Source organism: Elephas maximus, chromosome 1, assembly GCF_024166365.1.
Source record: "Elephas maximus indicus isolate mEleMax1 chromosome 1, mEleMax1 primary haplotype, whole genome shotgun sequence".
NCBI classification, from domain to species: Eukaryota; Metazoa; Chordata; class Mammalia; order Proboscidea; family Elephantidae; genus Elephas; species Elephas maximus.
In genome coordinates this window covers 78,581,670-78,589,486 of record NC_064819.1, presented here as the reverse complement: position 1 = coordinate 78,589,486, position 7,817 = coordinate 78,581,670, and the positions used below count along the sequence as shown (strand labels likewise).

The 7,817-nt window shown below is 39.8% G+C and overlaps 1 non-coding gene across 1 annotated transcript; it reads right to left on the bottom strand.

Annotated features, from left to right (window-relative positions):
* Positions 1-6,642: 6,642 nt before the first annotated feature.
* On the bottom strand, positions 6,643-6,714 carry TRNAW-CCA (transfer RNA tryptophan (anticodon CCA)). Its single transcript has one exon. It is a non-coding gene; the product is annotated as a tRNA-Trp (tRNA).
* Positions 6,715-7,817: the final 1,103 nt, after the last annotated feature.

The window sequence follows — 7,817 nt, the reverse complement described above, 5'->3', positions numbered from 1 at the left end:
CCTTCAATTTGTTCTGCCGGCCGTGGGAGAAAGGATATGAACTGAAATCAGGAAGTGGTTATAGGTTACATAATAAGAAAAATATGAGCCCATAGACAACAACAACAGAAAGATCTTTGTTTTGATATAAAATCTCTACGTAGATAGGTAGATAGACAAACAGATCGTAGATAGATACATCCCTACAGATTTGGTTAAGGCGAGAGGCATTCATTCACTGTTCACTTTCCATCCTGTCTCACAGTAACGTTTTATTAACTACTTCCTCAAATTGATAGCTTTCAGAGACTTCATTTTCTGTGGAAGACAATCGAAATATTGTATGCACGGATTGGCTAACTACTAATGTAAGGTCCTAATTTGTGTGCCCAATGATCAAGGATAAGGTGTTTAATTTTGTTTCTTTGTGCTTTCCTCCCTACCCCAGCCCTTGTGTGAAGAACGAAAATACTGTTTTCAAGGCAAAGTAAAGAAGTAGAAAACGTGAGGTGGTGAATTAGATGTAAGCGTACTTGAACTTATGCTTAATTACTTAAAATAGTGTGAGGTTTTCTGTTACTTTGACCCGCTGGGAACCGTTCCTTCACCTTTTAAGTAAAGGCAATCATGCCGGAACGAATAGAAGAAAGATCGAGAACAAAAGCAAGATAATACATTTTTTAAAATAAACCTAACAATGTTGATAAATGAGGAGTGGGTGTATTCTCAGGGCCAAAAAAACTTAATGTTTGAGGTTATCTTTTCTACTGGGCAAAACTGTACCTCCACCGAGCAAAATTCTTTGCATTGATGTGGACAAGTATCGTATATTACTATTATATTTCTGTAATTTCTACCTTCACAGAAGTCTAGAATATCCTACTGAATTGATCTTAGTCAGTCAAAGACATATTTCCCCCTATAAAATCAGGTAGTCTTGGGGCATCTGCTAGACAATGCCCAATATTACACTGAAAGGCAGGACTCAGTAATTTCTGCTGAAGGGTGAACTTCAGGAGTGACTTAAGTACTGAATTAAAAAAGGCCATACTCTCAGGGTTTCTCCATTTTCTGTCAGATCAGAAATTCTGGTCCTTTCTTGTGAGTTAGAATTTTGTTCTACATTTTTCTCCATCTCTGTCCAAGATCGTTTATACAGTCAGAACAGTTGGTGGTGGTAGCCGGACACCATCTAGCTGCACTGGACTCAGTCTGGTGGAGGCTGTGGTGGTTGTTGTCCATTAGTCCTCCCTAGGAATTTCTTAAGTTCAATTAAAGAAAAGATTATATCTAAATGATGTTCTAAGAAAATCTGTGAACTGGAAGGAGGCTGAACTTCTGCTGATATGTGACCCTTGGTGAAAAATGTCTATAAATACCCAACTTATAAGAATATCTTTCTCCATTCCACACTCAATTTAAATCTCTAGTGAAAACAAATTCCAAAAATCTCTCACTTGATATACAAGCCAACTTAATTAATATACTAGATTAAAGTACTCAATTCAACTCTGAGACACCAACTTAGGACATTGGGGAAAGAAAAAAAAATTCTATTGCCATTGTGTTATGGAGGCCCAAGTTTGGAAAGAAGGTTATTGTCATTGGAGTGGGAATGATAAAGTAAGAATTCTGAAAGTATTCTGAACCCTCCTCCATATGAACATCCCCATTACTTGCCCCCTGGAGAGGGTGCCAACAGTTGCTGAGATTGCTGTGGCACTTTGGAACCAAAAGCCAGAAAGAGACCTCAATGTAAATGAATATATGGCCCTTATTTCTGAGGATTTTTCTTTTGGTTTGGAGAAAAAGCCGTCACATAGAAAACCACCATCTAACAACACAAAGTAAATTGAAAGAACGAAGTTGAATTAATTGGGTAAGGGGGAACACACCTTCCAGAATCTTAATTTTGTCTTACAGTTTGTAAGGGCAAAGTTGAGCTAGTTACCGAGATTTTGAAATCCAGTTTATGGTGGGCCTCTCAAAGCGGGGACACGGTTAAGATTGGGTAAGGATTATGGTATAATATTTTAGGTTTGGTAAACACAGCCAGGAAAGGATTTGGAGGTTGTAAATATTAAGTATTGCTGTATAACAAATTACCCTAAAACTTAGTGGATTACAATCACAAGCATTTTTTATCTCATAGTTTCTGTGGGTAAAGAAATCAGGAGGGCTTAGCTGGATGGGGTGTCTTATGAGATTGCAAGCAAGATGTTGACAGGAGCTACAATTATCTGAAGGTTTACCTGGGGCTGGAGAATGCTATTCCAAACTAACTCACTTGGCTGTTGGATGGAAACCTTAGTTTTTCACCACATGGGCCCTTCCACAGAAAAGTGTCCTCCTGATGTGGCAGCTGGATTCCACCAGGTCAACTGATCTGAGGAAGCAAAGGGGAAGCTGCAGCATCTTGTTTGACTTAGTCTGGCACTGTCACTTCCACATTATTCTATGCACTAGAAACAAGTCACTAAATTCAACTCACACTCAAGTGGAAGCAAGTTGAAGGGCAAGGTTTTTAAGAATGTATGGACTTATTTTAAAACCATTGCAAGTGCTGAAAGAGTAGTGTTGTATAAACTGTCATTAAAAAAAATACCTTTTAATGAGAAGTTGATGGGCCTTTCAAGAAATTCCTGCAATAAACAATAAAGTTCTTCAAATAAGCAAAAAGTTATTTGCAACTTTTATCTTCCTAGGCAAGAGTCTCAGAGCATAGTAAAGTTATGTGATGAAAATACTGGAATACTAACGTTATGTTAATGTAGACAGTAAGCTGTGGGGATGGTTTCAATTCTCACATTCAATACAAGGCTGCCATAAATTATACAGATACATTTTCTTCAGATAAACTTAAAAAGGAATATTTTTTTAAAAAAACCTCTGGAAACAATATTAGCTAGAAATTATTAGTTATTTTACAATAAGTTTTAAGATAGTCACTGCTTTAATACGCCTTCTGTTGAAAATTAGAGCCTATCCTAATATTCTGCATTTTTAAAAGAAGGTTCCAATTGGCATTTTTTTTTAATATTGAAACAGTGGCAGATTATAACATTTCCTTATTAAATGTTGGATTTAGTAAATATGGTTATATCAGTCCCCCAAGTGTGTGTCAGTTTCTCGTACTGGGCGGTGGGGGTGGGGAGGGAGCTGCGTGTTGCTGTGATGCTGGAATATTCAGAAACCAGCAGGTTCACCCATGGTGGACAGGTTTCAGCTGAGCTTCCAGACTAAGACAGACTAGGAAGAAGGACCCGGCAGCCTATTTCTGAAAAGCAGTAGCCAGTGAAAACCTTATGAATAGCAGCAATCTATCGTCAAAAAGCATATTTCAAGATCTATCCTGAAGTACAGGGCTGTCAGTGATAGGATAATATCCATACCCCTAAAAGGAAGACCAGTTAGTATGGCAATTATTCAAATTTAAGCACCAACCACTAAGGCCAAAGATGAGGAAATTGAGATTTTTTTTCACCAGCTTCAGCAGTCTGAAACTGATCGAACATACAATCAGGATGCGTTGATAATTACTGGTGATTGGAGTGTGAAAGCTGGAAACAAAGAAGAAGTATCAGTAGTTGGAAAATTTGGCCTTGGTGATAGAAACAATGCTGGAGATTGCAAGATAGAATTTTGCAAGACCAATGACTTTTTCATTGCAAATACCTTTTTTCACCAACATAAACAGCAACTATATACGTGGACCTGGTTAGATGGAATACACAAGAATCAAATTGACTACATTTGTGGAAAGAGACAATGAAAAAGCTCAATATCACGTCAGTTAGAACAAGGCCACGAGCTGACTGTGGAACGAATTATCAGTTGCTCTCCTATGCAAGTTCAAGTTGAAACTGAAGAAAATTGAACAAGTCCACAAAGGCCAAAGTATGATCTTGAGTATATCCCACCTGAATTTAGAGACCATCTCAAGAACAGATTTGACACATTGAACTCTAATGACTAAAGACCAGATGAATTGTGGAACGACATCAAGGATGTCAAACATGAAGAAAGCAAGAGGTCATTAAAAAGACAGGAAAGAAAGAAAAGGCAAAAATGGACGACAGAAAAGACCCTGAAACTTGCTCTTGAATGTTGAGCAGCTAAAGCAAAAGGTAGAAATGGTGAAGTAAAAGAACTGAACAGAAGATTTCAAAGGGCAGCTGGAGAAGACAAACGATTATAATGACATGTGCAAAGAGCCGGAAATAGAAAACCAAAAGGAAGAACACGCTGGGCATTTCTCAACTAAAGAAAAAACTCAAGCCTAGAGATGCAATACTGAAGAATTCCACGGGGAAAATACTAAACAATACAGGAAGCATCAAAAGAAGATGGAAAGAATACACAGTCATTACACCAAAAAGAATTGGTCAATGTTCAACCATTTCAAGAGGTAGCATAAGAACAGGAACAGATGGTACTAAAGGAAGAGCCCCAAGCTGAACTAAAGGCATTGGCAAAAAAAAAAAAAACAAGGCTCCAGGAGTTGATGGACTATCAACTGAGATGTTTCAACAAACAGACGCAGTGCTGGAAGTGCTCACTCATCTAAACTAAGAAACTTGGAAGACAGCTACCTGGCCAACTGACTGGAAGAGATCCATATTTACGCCTATTTAAAGGTGATCTGACCAGATGTGGAAATTATTGAATAATATCATTAATATCACATGTAAGCAAAATTTTGCTGAAGATCATTCAAAAGCAGCTGCAGCAGTATATCAACAGGGAACTGCCAGCAATTCAGGGCGGATTCAGAAAAGGATGTGAAAACAGGGATATCACTGCTGATGTCAGATGGATCCTGGCTGAAAGCAGAGAATACCAGAAGGGTGTTTACCTGTGTTTTATTGACTGTGCAAAGGCACTCAACTGTATGGATCATAACAAACTATGAATAACATTGTGAAGAATGGGAATTCCAGAGCACTTAACTGTGCTCATTAGTAACCTGTACATGGAAGAAGAGGCAGTTGTCCAGACAGAGCAAGGGGATGAAATATTTGAAAAATAACAGTCAGCAAAAAAAAAAAAGAAAGAAAGAAAATTAAATTAGTGCCTAATACCACACGTATTAGGCACTAATTTAATTTTAATTTTTTATTTTTACCACACGTAGATATAACCACCTTTATTACTGTGATGTGTTATTAGTTAGCCTTATGTATCATATGGCTCTATAATCTGACTGGATGATACAGTATCAGTAAATAGTGCTGAATGCATCTTTTTTTTTCCACTTCAAGTGTCTTAAGCATCTTTCTGTATAATTAGCTATTTTTCTTTGTTATCATTTTAATGGCTGCATAATGTTTTACTCTATAATAAACAACAATTTCTTTAACCAATACTCTCCTGTTAAAAGTGTTTTGTTTTGGTTGACCATTAAAAGATGAGTGTCTGAATCATGCCACAAAGGACACAGAACATTCTTTACAGGGGCCCTGTGGTGGGAAGGAGCATAATGCATTGAGGAACTGAAAGAAGGCCCCTGTGATACAGGGTTAATAAGCACAGTTGATTGTTCTGTTTTAAGAAAGAGAAGGTCAGGATAAGTATGCATTTACAAACAAGCATAATAAAGAGATTGATTTGACTGAGCAAGAGGAGATTTTAAGAGAGGAGTTAGGAGGTTTGTGTCAATATCGCTAGCAAGGAATAATTGGTGGAAGGAAAGGGGTCACTGTGGTAATGAAGAGAAGAGGACAGATGGCATGTAACATATTCCATTGCCGTCTAGTCGATTTTGACTCGTAAGACCCTATAGGACAGAGTAGAACTGCCCCACAAAGTTTCCAAGGAGCGCCTGACGGATTTGAACTGCCGACATTTTGGTAAGCAGCCGTAGCACTTAACCACTAAACCACCAGGGATTCCATATGTAACATATTAAAAAAAAAAAAAAAAAAATCCACATGACTCACTGATCAGGTTGGGAAGTGAAGAGAAAGTGTTGTCTATGACAGCTCCAGGTTCTTGGCTCATTGGGGCTGGGGATGAAACTGTGGTCCGGATGAGAAGGACGCAGGCAGTGTTGGAGGCGTATAAGTAAAGGAAGAGTGAGGAAGCGAAGTTAAAAAAAAAAAAAAAAAAAACGTTGCTGTTGAATCCATTCTGACTCCTAGCGACCGAATATGGCAGAGTAGAACTGCCCCATACGATTTCCAAAGGGGGGTTGATGAATTCGAACCGCCCACCTTTAGGTTCCAGCTAAACACCTAGTCACTGTGCTACCCGAGCCACGGCAAATGGAAGAGGGCAAAGGAATTGACTGAGGAACGCTAACGTTTAGGTGGAGGAGAGGGTCCTGGGTAGCTTAACGTCAGGGGGACCAGGAGACTATGTGGTCCCTGACACCAAAACGGAGACTTAAATATCCTTTCAAGTAAGGAGGCAGAAGACGCACGGCCCATGTGGGGGTTTTGTCCCCCATCTTAGAATCCCAACACCAAGCAAAAGGCAAAAGAAGTGTAATCGCATTCCACTGAAACTCTAAAAACGTAGATCATTTTTTCTCTTCGCCTCCACTCAGGCTGTGGCAGCCCTAACACGCCTCAAATTGGAGATTGTTTTCAGTCGTAGCCAAGCCAAGAAGAAAACTAGATTGTCAAATTGATTTTTGTTCCTCTCTCCAGTATTTAACTCCCGTGACCCCGACGTGATTTGAACACGCAACCTTCTGATCTGGAGTCAGACGCGCTACCCTTGCGCCACGAGGTCACAGACAATGGCTTTAGCCCCTCTAAAGTAGGGTCTGGAATCATCCCCCTTCCCTTTTTCCAGATTCAAAACATTTACCATTAACTTTGATCATTTTTGTCTCCACCGTTCACAGTTTTGCTAACGATTCCTTGAGAATAAATAAGGGATTGACCACGTTAAATATTAAGCCCAATGCTCCATATGGGAAAAAAAAACAGGAAAAAAGTTCAATTTTTCCACTTGTCGGAATTTTTCTATTTTGAGAAAAATCGTGTAAGTATTGAATTTAAAGCCTCAGTGAAACAGAAATAAAAATGGTACAAAGTTTGCAGTATTACTTTTCCTATAAATTCACTAGACGCCTCCCTCTTCCCTAACAAACTCCCAGCGTTGCGGTGCGGACCCTCGTAGCTTTCTACTTTCCCCCTCCCTCTTCGTGCACCAGCAGCATCTTCAGCCTGGTGTAAAGCTGCTTGTCCTCAAGGCATAGACCCTGGTATCTCTTCTCAAAACCCTCACTTCCTCAGTCAGAATCCGTGGGCCTTGGGGGGGGGGGTCTATTGTGTGCACTTGACATTGAGTTTAAAACAAGAGCCCCAGACGAACAGCTGACTTTTGCTGAGCACTTACCATTTACTACCAGTCCTATGTTAACGGGCTTTTTAATCCGTGTTTTTATGGATGTGGCAGAAAACTATTCCATCTTTGCCTGGCTGGTGAAGATCTGAAAGCCAGGGCTTTGAGAATAGTAACGTGTTAGGAATATAAATTCTCGGCCACCCCTCCCCCTCCCAAAAAAACCCAATGCCGTCGCCGCCACACCCCAGGCATACTGAATTTGACACTCTGGGCTTGAGGCCCAGCAATCTGTGTTTTAACAAACCTTCCAGGTGATCTTGCTGCACGGAAAAGCTTGAGAATCTCTGACCCACCCTAGAAATCCTATACTTTACTCTCTCTCAAGAAAATAACCTTCCAGTCTTCTTCCAGGGTGGAGTAAGGGCAGTTCCCAGACGAAGCTACTGCTGGCAGTTCCTGAGACAATGAAGCAATTCCATGCGGGACTGAAATGGGGGTTCTGTGGTGTAAATCTGGTTGCCTCTTTGCTTTTCCCACTATTA